This window comes from Thermobia domestica, chromosome 15 (assembly GCF_964235325.1).
Source record: "Thermobia domestica chromosome 15, izTheDome1.hap1.1, whole genome shotgun sequence".
In the NCBI taxonomy this organism is placed as follows: domain Eukaryota; kingdom Metazoa; phylum Arthropoda; class Insecta; order Zygentoma; family Lepismatidae; genus Thermobia; species Thermobia domestica.
Genome location: NC_137468.1, coordinates 163,072,916 through 163,084,627, shown reverse-complemented (window position 1 = coordinate 163,084,627; position 11,712 = coordinate 163,072,916). Strand labels below are relative to the sequence as shown.

Here is an 11,712-nt window from a genome sequence, read left to right as displayed (position 1 = left end):
TGGACTCAGGTTTTTAAACATTCACTTTCTTTTTCGAAAACTGTAACCAACCTTTCACTAAGATGGAAGATCACTAAATAACGAACGAACAAACAAATCTCTTGATCTTTTAAAAGACTAATGTACGTAATTTATGTGTATGTTTGGTTTGTCGAAAAGATTGAATGATATTTTAAAATTTCAAGTTACAAAATAGACTGCAACAATAAAGAAGCAATAATGGTCATAAAATGATAACAAATACTTTTTTCAACATTAAAAATGTACAGAAAAGCAACAACGTCTGAAACTTGAAATTGTAGATTCGTAGTAGAAGTCCTCATTTTCCCTATGTCTTGCAATTTGATTGCTATGGAATTAATAATTTTATTTCGATTTCCTCTCGGCACACCAGCGGCTCATTCACGGCACACCGGTTGGGAAACGCTGAACTAGAGATTGTAGTGGTGAATGGGCCTTTGCAATTTGGGTTTGTTATTGATTTAACCACAGATATATCACGGTCAGGGGCGCTCGAAAAAATTTTAAATAAACATAGTATTTAATATATGTGGTTTGCTATATTACATATACATTTTCGTGAACCAGAGGGGGCCCGGGTCCCACCTTGCCCTCCCCTTTGGGCGCCCATGATCACGGTTCATGTTTTTAACAACGAATGCTTAAAACATTAGAAATAAAGAGGTAATCAAAATTTCAGATTGGTAATGCACTGGGAATAATAATATTGTTTACGTCTGCGTGAAATGGTACAGGGTGCAGCACGTAAAACCAGCCCGTAAAGTGAACACATAAAATGAAATGTAATGTATTGAATATGACTACTCACCTTCACAGCAGCCTTCACAGCAGGTGCTGAAAGTGTCCTCCGCCCATTTCAACACACATGTGAGCACGATTGAGGAGATTCATATATACCCTTGTCAGTTCTTGTGTTGTAATGCTATTGGTGACATCCTGGATCCTGGTCTTGAGTTCTTCAATTGTGTGTGGATTTGTTTCGTATACTCTTCCCTTTAATAGTCCCCATAAGTAAAAGTCACACGTGTACAAGTCTGGTGACCGAGGAGGCCACAAGCAGGAGCGTCATTTAGGGGGGGCAGGGAGGGGCATTTGCCCCCCCCCTGAGTTTGAGATTTATATAGATTTTATCAATATAGTAGTAGTAAATGAGTGAAAAACGCGAAATTTTACTTATATCGAGGGGTTTTGCCCCCTCCAAGCAAAATCTGAAATGACGCTCCTGGCCACAAGCCTTTGCTGATTGTCCTCTCTGGTGTAAACATCTCATGCACAAGGGACAATGATGCAGCTGATGTGAGGCATGTTGCACCGTCCTGCTGAAAGTAACATAACTGACGCTTCTCTTCGGTCAAGTGTGTATAAAACTCCTCCAGGATTCCCATATACACGTCACTGTTCACTGTCGTCTCAAAGAATATGGGCTTAATAACGCTTGTGGCGGAAATGGCACACCAAACACCAATCTTCTCATCATGCAAGGGTACCTGGTGGATTGTGTGTGGATTTTTTGTCGACCAATACCGGTTGTTTTGGGAATTTACGTACCCAGACAGGTGGAACCACGCCTCGTCACTCATGATGAGCATTAGTGGATCCAAGAAACCACTGGCAACATTGCTCAACAGCCATGAACAGAAATGCACCCTCTTTTGCAGATCAGGCTCCTTCAGTTCTTGCACAACACTTATCCGGTACGGTTTTAACTTCAGTCCCCTTAAAACACGTCTGCAACTTCTCTCACTCGCATGAACCTCTTGACTCAATCTCCTGGTTGACTTTCGAGGACTTCTTGTCATTATCTCCTCCACCTGCATCTTTAATTCAGGTGTGTAGACAGATGGTTGTCTGTTCCTGGGAGCATTTTGAACCGATCCTGTACGCCGCCATTTTTCAATCAATTCCTGAATGGTGCTTTTTGCTGGCACAGAACGTCCTGGAAATTTCTCCCGAAACAAATTCTTTGTTTTCACAAAAGATCCAGTGAGAATGAACCCTTCAACAATGGCAACACGCTCGGGTATTGAATACGGCATTATCACACACTGACACTCACCCGGCTTAACACAACGAGGCCTTTTTTCTCAACTGGTTTCGACAAGTTTCACTTGCTGCGGCTGCACGTGACTGCTGCAGGTCACGTGAGTCGACCCGACCTCGACACGCCATCTCTTGGTAGGAAGGTAGATTATTTAAGTGTTGCCAAAAACACAATATACCAGAATGTTACGACGGGCCGGTTTTACGTGCCGCACCCTGTACAATCTACTGAATTTATGACGGAGATATCATGGTTTAGGTTTTCAACAATGAATGTTTGAAACAATGAAAATAATGAGGTAATCCAAATTTCAGATGGGTAATAAACTAGAGGTTGTAGTAGTGAGAAACCTTTGTAATATGACGGCCATTGCTCAGTACTGACGGAAATATCCTCGCTTGCGTTGTCAACAAATGCTTTAAATAATAGAAATAATGAGATAATCAAAATTTCAGGTGGGTAATTTACCAGAGGTTGTAGTGGTGAATGGGTCGTTGAAATATGGCGGCCATTGCTGAAATAATGACAGATATCTTGGCCCAAGATTTCAACAGTGAATACTTGAAACAATGGATATAATCAGGTTATCAAAATTTCAAATGGATAATGCACTAGAGTTTGTAATGGTGAATGGACCTTTGTAGTATGGTGGCCATTGTTGAATTAGTGTCGGAGATATTGTGGCTCACGTTTTCCACAATGAATGCTTGAAACAATGTAAATAATGAGCTATAATGAGTGAGTATGATTTTTCCAATAAGATTTGCGTGAAATCATTATCAATTCATTTGGTAATTAATACAATACAATACTTACAATATTTACTATAATATTGTAGTATCAATGCAATACCACAATATTTACAATAAAAAAAATGTTTTTTCTTTATTTTTCCGCTTGATTGTTGTTTCCTAATAGAAAAAGTAAGTGTGTACTTCAATTCATCAGTTGAGTGACAGACGAATAGACTGAAATAGTGTGACGTCACATCCTTTTCGTTGCTATGGTGATCGCCAGTTTGTTTTCTATACAAACACGAGCGAAGGCTGAGAAATAACGTAAAAATGGTTGTGTGTTATGCACCTGATTTTAAACATTATAGCGATAGCGATTTTTTACATTTCCCATGAATGAAGCAGAAAAAGATGGGAAAAACAATTAGGTAAGTAATATTTAGTTTCATAGAGAGAAAATTATAGGCCTATATTGACAAGTATTAAAATGAAATAAGTGCAAGTTTACATTCCCTCGGAAATGTTCTTTTTCATGTCGTACTTTTATTATTATTATTATTATTATTATTATTATTATTATTATTATTATTTTCATTTTGATATTTACAATATCTGTCAAAGTGCATCCATCTTATTCACTGTAAGTTTAAATTTTTCACTCAGTGGTATCGATATTACATACAGTGTTCCAAGCACGAAGAATTACTGTTTTAACAGTTGTTCAAAAATATGTGCAGAACCACTCATGACTAGTTGTTTCTTGTTGTACCTTTTCCCACCATTTTCACTTCGTCCTCAAAGTATTTGAACACCAGTGGCGTATTTAGGGGGATGGCTTCCGGGCTTAAGCCCCCCTGAAATCTTACTTAGTATAGTAAAGTGAATGAAATATCTTGCAGAATTTTCACATTTCCAGGCAAAGCCCCCCCCCGAAAGTTAGCAAAGCCCCTCCCGAAACAAAATCGTAAATACGCCACTGTTGAACACACTCATTGTTCGTATGCACATGAAACTACACACCTCATACTTCAACTCACGTTTGTGTAGAAAACAAAATGGCGATCACCATGGTAACGGTAAGGAAATGACGTCACTACTATTTCAGTCTATTATGTAACGCTGACGTTTCTATTTTGGGTAATCCCCCAATTTGGCAGTTGCGGACTGTTATCAATGGTTTTCGTTTTACATATATTTGTTGTTTAAGAACAGAACGATCTTCGGCGCTTAAGTAAAACAATACCTGATATTGATCATTTCGAAAACAACAAGAAAAGGGAAAATATGAAACTTGAAATTTGCCTTTAATATAGGCTAAATATGATTTCTCCCATACGAATTGCATTAATTCATTTATCAATTAACGTAAATATAGTTATTATTGACTTTTCTGCTTAATTGATACTTTTTAATACTAAAAGAAAATATTTATATCAACTGAGCAGCGTCACTTGAGTGACAGCTAATTATGTGACACTATCTGATTTCTTTTTTTTTTTAATTAAGATAATCCTTCATTTTGACAGGTGCTGACTTACAATAGTTTCATTAGTTTCTTTTTTTTAATAAATTCCTGTTTGATAACTGAACGATTTTTGGTTTATATGTAAAAGAATGTCTAATAATGATTTTTTAGACTTCCTTAGAAAAAGAGCAATATGAAAATTGAAATGTGTGTATAAGATTAACATAATTATTCATGATGGATGCAATGAGTAAGATATAAGTTATTAAGAAATGAAATCTTTCAGTTTTGCGTCCCATGTCATGTAGGTTAAAGAAGACTGTGATGATGAGAAATGAATGAAATGTAATTAAGAAAGTGGAAAGAAACGGGACAACTCCGAGAAAACCCACGCACACAGCGTTTGTTCACCACAAAGCACACTTGACGCGAGCTGGGATTGAACCATAGGCGGAGCTATGTGGGGCGTTTCTCCCCAACTTTTTCACTAAAAATAAAAATGCCACCTATAAGATGGCCACCTACCAAGCAAAATATGTCAGTCTGCCCCCAGCAGAAAATTCCTAACTAAGCTTATGGTTTGTACCACGGACCCCATGCACCAGAGGTGAACGCTCTATCACTAAGCCACTGTGGCCCATAAGCTATTAAGTGAAAATAGGTAGTTGCCAGGGACGTACGCAGGGTGTGGATCCTGGGGGTCCGGACCCCCCGAAATTTCGACTTTTGTGTAAATTTAGCCTAATTTTAGGGTCAATTTTAGGAATTTTAATATAAAATACCCTCATATTTAGTTTGGACCCCCCTAAATAAATTCATGGGTACGCTACTGGTAGTTGCTATTGAAAATTACCGGCAAATTAATAGTTCGTACTTTAGATTGTTTTTCCTAACCATTACGTATAATTTCCGTTACATAGTCGGCATCAGCGCAAATATGATGATAGTAAATTGCGTATATAGTTTTGAGGGCTGGCAGCATGTTCTTTGTTAATGAAAATGTTATAATTTAGGCTACGTGTCATTAAAGGGGTAAGTCAATTAATTCCGTTAGTGTTATACTTAATTTCATCTTCTATTTTATCTTCATTCTTAACTTGAAGGTTTTTAATTTGAGTGAATATTCTGAAGCTGCGCCCAATATTTAGCTCTCATGTTTATAATTTAGGCTTTGCTCTATTGTCAAAGAGCAAAATGATCTGTAACTCCGAAGCAGTAGTTAACATGAGTAACCATTATGATAATGGTATATTTGGTTTAAAACTGACCAAAACCATAGACCTGAGAACTACTTCCGTTACTCTCTCTTCCCAGCTCAGTGCAAAGAAACATGGCCACTCAGTGTGATTATGGTAGCAAAGTATTCCAGTAATAGAATTTGCAATCGACTATTACTTACGTAATAAAACAAAGGTGTGTAATGAGTGAGTAATGGACGTAATATGAAGTGAAGTAGATTTTGACACACGTTTAGTAAATAATTATTGAATCTTGTCAGTGAGAACTTGAAGGCAGATAACTAGTATTTTACGATGACTTGTTGCAAGAGCTACCAACAGGGTGTATATTGACCGCCGATCGGCAGAAAGTAGTGATAGATAAACCTCTATTGTTTTTGATATTGAAATTTCACAGGTATACTTTTAAAAAATCTATAATTGGTAGTATACGTCAGTTGATACGATATAATAGTCGATATAGTATTAAAGAGCAAATATACGTACGATGTATTAATAAGCTTTTGTACGTAATGCGAACAGGAATTCTTGTGCGGTGAACAACGGTGGGCGCTGATTTACTATATGGATCTACATGTTACATTTACAGAAATTTGTAATAATTTAATAAACCAGCCTGTAAATAACCGAAACATGTTTTGTTCTTACCAGTGAGATGTATATCGACGATAGAAATATTGTGCTAGTTGACTTTTGAGATATCACTCGAAATAGTTGTTGAAAAATTATAATTCTTTCACTAATTTCCTTCTTATTGCCTTCTAAATTATTTGCACTGAGCAACATGAAAATATCCTACTTGCCATAGATAAAATTCAAGGGGGTCATCAGAAGTAGCTGTTGAAAAATTACAATTCTTTTGGGATTTCCGTATAAAATACGGAGCCCGGATATATGGTTAAGAAATTACATTGCGAGAAACAAACCAACCACGAATTCTACCTGAGTAAGGCAGGGCGAAGCTTGGGGTTCAGCGCTGGGTTGCATCCGAAGGGAGCAGGAGCTTCAGCGACGGTGGATATACTCGTAAGCAAGAATAGTTAAACAAGTGGAGTTTGGCAATAGGTATATGAATTTCAATAGCATTTGTCATTGGTTTCATACTAGTAGCACCCCACTTGTAAACATAAAGTACCGGTACAGCTTCTGTACACTGCGGAAGTGTTAGATTTAAGGAATCCTTATATACGTGAAATTTACGAAAGTAATATGTCATGGTAGGCCTACTTTAAAACACCAATGTGTAAGCAATTGAGAAAAGTGGGATATTAACTACAATGTCCATAATAACGTAGAAATGCATATAATCTAACACGTAAACAAAGTATTTTTATGTGGGTATTATTTAGTTTCGCCCCTAAATCACTTGATAGTGACTCTGGCTCACTTGTAGTGATTATAGTTCATTAATTGTAACTGTGTTGAATATAAATACAGTGTGGACATCTAGCATGAAAACTACAGTGCACAAACACGAGTCAATTTGTGCCAAGTGACCATTAAAAAGCACTAATCCTATGTAACAAAGGAGTCATAGCGGGAGCGCAGTAGAGGAGCCCGAGCAGTAGCGAGGGGTGTGTCCGTATCGAACAGGCGTGTCAGCGATGGTGGGTATACGCGTAAACGAAGTGGTTTACAACGGCTCACTGTAAGTCACAATACGGATTCCAGAACCATCAATGGATTTGGGAAATAGCCGTCATCTTTTTTATGCTATATATAGTGTTTGTGCTATCCTTGTTGATGTGTATACCCACCGTTACTGTCCCATCTCTTCCCTACGGACGCACTACCGCACTGGCAGCCCTGTTGTGTTGGTTAAATTGGTCTTCCTAAGTCCAGGTGTCTAAGGAAAGAATTCCACAGACTTCCAGGCAAGCTAAGTGAAAATATTTTGGGAATTCTCAGTGCTTCAGGCAAGCAATGAGTGATCGTTGTTCCGCATAGCTCCAGGCAAGCTAAGCGGGCAGGGATTAGGTTGATCTGTCAGAGCTCCATGCAAGCTAATAGAGGGGATTTGACTATCCGAAACTGATGTCGATGGAGACCTTACATGGTGTTGTATACCCTCATCTGGAGAGCGGTATTGCTAGTGTTCCTTTTCTCACACACGACCTGATGATGATTCCTGTCGTTTGCTTCTTGTAGTAGGAGAGCACGTCGTGTTTGTAAATAAATAGCACGTGTTCGTGTTTATAAGTATAGACCATGTGTAGAATAATACAATATTATGCATGATCGAAAGATATGACCCTGTGTACCATCTCCTAGTATCTTCACTGTACTTATAATGAGGCCTGTCTTTTTTCCCCACCCTTTACAGTGATCGTACGGATATTTTTCGAGTATTAGAGATATTTTTTAGAAAGGTTGGAGGGAACTTGGCATCACTGATTTTCATGATGCTTAAGTCAAATGCACTAACAGTGTGAAGTTACATGGTGTTTAGCAGAAGCGTTATTTCGGTATTTACTGGGGAGGGGGAGGACACTTCAATATAAGAAGTTTGATGTGTTTTATTAGTATATTATAATAATATCATTTAATATATATATATGAAGTTTAGGCTCTGCATTTGCATACGCCTTTGTTTTCCTCATACACGGATATCCTTTATAGTAATTGTTGTGCAAGTAGTACACGATTGTTAAACATGACTATTTATATAGTACTTGCGCTAGTTCCTGTCTAATTTCTTCAACCACTTTTGTTAAGTCTCATACTTTTCAAGCTAGATAGTTTAAACAGTATTTTCCTTTCATCGGCAACCAGTAACCATGCATTTCAGACATTTTTTCTAATAGGAATTTCCTTTGTTTCTTTCAGGGCTCTCTATACGATACTATAGTTAGTATACGAAAATATTCTTCAACCAATATATTCATAATTGAAAAGCTAACGAAAGGACGGGGCCGTAGTGGCTCACTGGTAGAGCGCTCAGTTCTAGCGTTAAACTAAAATAAGAGTATTAATTACTTATTGAGTGTATAAAACACATTTGCAATAATAATAATATGACTCACCTGTAATGTCTTTCAGTTCGTGTTTCTTCGCCAATATTTCAATTGCTCAAGCGGACAATTTTCGTCAAGGCAGAGGGTTAAATTATTTTTCTATGCAGATCTTTATATAGTTGTTACAACTAACAGTGGTACGTTGTAAGAATATATTATTATTGCATTCTTATATGAGGTATCCATAACCAGTTATTTAAACTAATTAAGATAGCTTAATCTATTAGTGTAGGACTACTAGATTAGTTCAAAAAACTTAACTTAAACCAAAATGTTTTGGCACCCTTCCAGTTAGTTACATTTGATGATATAATGCACGAGGTAAAATTTCAGTTCCTTTAATTGAGGGGTTGGGGAGTGCTGAAGAATGTGGATTTTTGAAAATCTCGGAATTTTGTTTTTTTGTTTAAAAAAATGTAATTATTGTTCCCGGTTCCAACGAAGTTTTACTGAAGAATTAATGTCGAATTTGATGGCAAAAGTGAATTGTCCCCTGGGACGGCAAAAATATTTTATTACGGCTCACAACGTTCTTTAAAAAATTATATAAAATAAAGTTTTGATAATACGGTAGTAAACACAGGTTCAAAACATGGACTATGCATTTTGGTTTAAAATAGAATAAAAGCCTACTAAAGCTGGCATGTCGATATCACACTCTAGAAAATATGTTTAGTAAAATATTTATATTATGTTTTGATCCTTCCAATTCACTTAAAATCCCCCTGTTTAAAAGGCTCAAAGCTTCATGGCATTTGGAACACTGCCTTCTAAGTAAGATACAGGAATGAAATTTACACAGAACACTTCTCTTACCAAGAGAATAAATAAGGGTGGTGCCTTAGTCTCTACCTTGAACTTAAGTTTCTGCCATTATAAAGGGGTCCACCCTAATGAGTATACTAAACCTGTTTTTGTAGTAATCACTTGACTATCTGCTATCTTCTTGTACTAAGAGATGCTATGTTCAAAATTCGTGGAACAATTTGGAGCATTGGTGCGGAAGAAAGGGACGCATTTTTCCAACAAATTCTTCAAGTTTGGCTAGAAGGCGCTTAAACACAACTTAAAACAATATAATATTAGTATGTGTGTATATACTAGGGATGGCCAAAATTTTCCGGAATCCGGATTCCGGAAATTTTGTTTTCCGGAATCGGAAAATTTACTTTCCGGAATTCGGAAAAATTCCGGAATTCGGAAAAATTCCGGAATTCGGAAAAATTCCGGATTTCGGAAAAATTCCGACATTCGGAAAAAATCCGGAATTCGGAAAAATTCCGGAATTCAGAAAAAATCCGGATTTCGGAAAAATTCCGGATTTCGGAAAAATTCCGACATTCGGAAAAATTCCGGATTTCGGAAAAATTCCGACATTCGGAAAAAATCCGGAATTTAGAAAAATTCCGGAATTCGGAAAAATTCCGGAATTCAGAAAAAATCCGGAATTTTTCCGAGATCCGGAATTTTTCCGATTTTACTTTCCGGATTCCGGAAAGTAAAAATTCTGGAATTGGCCATCCTTAGCTAGTAGTTGTTAAAAGAGAAACACAATAATGAATAGGCTATATATACTGTATTAATTTCTTGTAGTTGGATATGTCTTTATCATTTACGTAGACAATTGCTACTGCAGTTATTTACTACTTTATGAGAAAGATCTTATTTTCACACACAAAAAAGTCGCCGGTATGTCTCAAACATTATCGCGTTCCCACCTGCAGCTGCTCCAAAGCACTGCAAACTACTTTTTAATCAGGCGAAAGGCAGTGAAGGAAAATAAATCTCAACAAATATTCTAATAACATTCGCTTATTGTCAACATACCTACAGTGAGCGCAGAAAGTGTTCGTACACCGTGCATAGTTTATATTGAAAACAGCTAGCATGAGAACGGGAGGTGGAAAAATATATATATAACCAGAATTAAGACTACACATTCATACATTTTATTTCTATATACAAGAGAAAGGCCAAACAAACACAATCACTGTTTTGTTCAGAAGAAAAGAGAGAATTCCTTTTTTGTAAACGCAAAAAGTCACCGTACACTTATGCTTGAATTAATGCTTATAAAGTATATTACGTTATTTAATATTTTGTGGGATTACCCTGTGCGTTAATGATTGTCTGTAATCTTCGTGGCATTGATTTCACCTGTAGTAGTTCGTAGTTCTGTAGCTTCGGGACTGATTATGTCCCATTCTTCTTGAATAGCTTTTCTTAGGCCTTCTTTAGTAGACAAGCTGTGCCTTCTGATTCTTGTCTCCAGAACAGATCATAGATGTTCTATGGGGTTCATGTCTGGGGATTGGGGAGGTGTGCGAAGCTGTTTCAAGGTATTATAGAGTCAGGGGCGGGTCCAGAGGGGGCAATCGCCCCCCCCCCCCCACAAGAGGAAACTCTTATTTTATACATAAATAAACCCATCCATAACAAGTTTGGAGCTCTTAAAAGTAGCAGTATTACCGCCGACCGCCCCCCCCCCAGAAGTCCGTCCTGGATCCGCCCCTGGCAAACCTTGCAGACAGGCCTTGTTCAACAGTACAAACAATAATTGCGATGTATAATGTTTCTATCACTGTGCGAAACCATAAAAAAAATAATAAAAAAAGAACTCGAAGACCAAGAGTGTTGAGTGAACAAGTTAAACGTTACATTATTAGGGAAAGAAAAAAGGTTCCAAAAAGTAGTGCTGTGCAATTGGCAACGGATCTGGAAACACGCGGTGTTAAAGTATCAGCCAGTACAGTGCGGAATATTTGCAGGGTATCATGGTCGGATAGCCAGGAAAATGTTCTGGGTGAACAAGACAAATCGTATAAAGAGACTAAAGTTTGAAAAAGAGTATAAAGATAAGGGATCAGGCTTCTTTCTGGAATAGGGTCATATTTTCGGACGAAAATAAATTTAATTTTATCGAGTCCAATGGGAGGCGTATGGTATGGCGCAAGGTGAATACAGAGATGAATCCTCAAAATCTCGTCTCTAAAGTAAGACACGGAGGAGGGTCCGTGCTCGTCTGGGGTTGTATGAGTGCCTCAGGAGTGGGTCGTCTCCACCTTATCGATGGAGTGATGATCTACAAAGTGTATATTAACATATTAAAGGAATATCTCCATACTAGTGGGCAGAAGATGGTTCTTGAAAACAATTTATTGTTCAGCAAGACAACGACTCCAAACATACAGCGGAAAAT

General features: G+C 37.4%; 1 protein-coding gene across 2 annotated transcripts in view; it reads left to right on the top strand.

The window, feature by feature from the left end:
• The first annotated feature begins 5,537 nt into the window (after positions 1 to 5,537).
• Positions 5,538 to 11,712, top strand: part of LOC145671330 (calpain-7-like) — an 89,607-nt gene continuing 83,432 nt past the window's right edge. The window contains exon 1 of one of the 2 annotated variants that reach the window (XM_081740338.1): positions 5,538 to 5,674. The gene's annotated coding sequence lies outside the window, so the exon portion shown is untranslated. The other variant, XM_081740339.1, reaches the window with a different exon arrangement.